The following is a 446-nucleotide window of genomic DNA, read 5'->3' as shown; positions in this document are numbered from 1 at the left end:
CAGATGTGTTCAGCTTTTTTTATGCTAGGTTAGAGTTATGATTTAGATATATTTTCAGTTAGTGGATTGAAAGTATCAATGGATTGTAGGTTGTACCTGACATATTGTCAGTGTATTGTTGTTGCTGCAGACCAGAATTTCAGTTTAACGATAGTTGATTTCTAATATGTCAAAGTAATGAGGTCCCCAGGATTCGTACCTCTGCCAGGGAGGATAAGTTTCTATCTGCATTTGTTCCTTTATTAGTTTGCAGGATTTCACAAAAATCACTTGACGGATTACTACAAAACTTGGAAGGATCCCATTCAATTTTGGTGTGGATCCAGGATTTTTTATTTTTTTCACTTCCTTTAATCATGTCATTTGCAACATTTCCGTTGATTTCTTAGAATAATTCATGGAGCTTGGTGCAGAAAGTCAGATATTTAGTGAGCAAATTAGTGCAG

Source organism: Hippoglossus hippoglossus, chromosome 15, assembly GCF_009819705.1.
Source record: "Hippoglossus hippoglossus isolate fHipHip1 chromosome 15, fHipHip1.pri, whole genome shotgun sequence".
NCBI lineage: Eukaryota > Metazoa > Chordata > Actinopteri > Pleuronectiformes > Pleuronectidae > Hippoglossus > Hippoglossus hippoglossus.
This window is presented reverse-complemented; position numbering follows the sequence as displayed.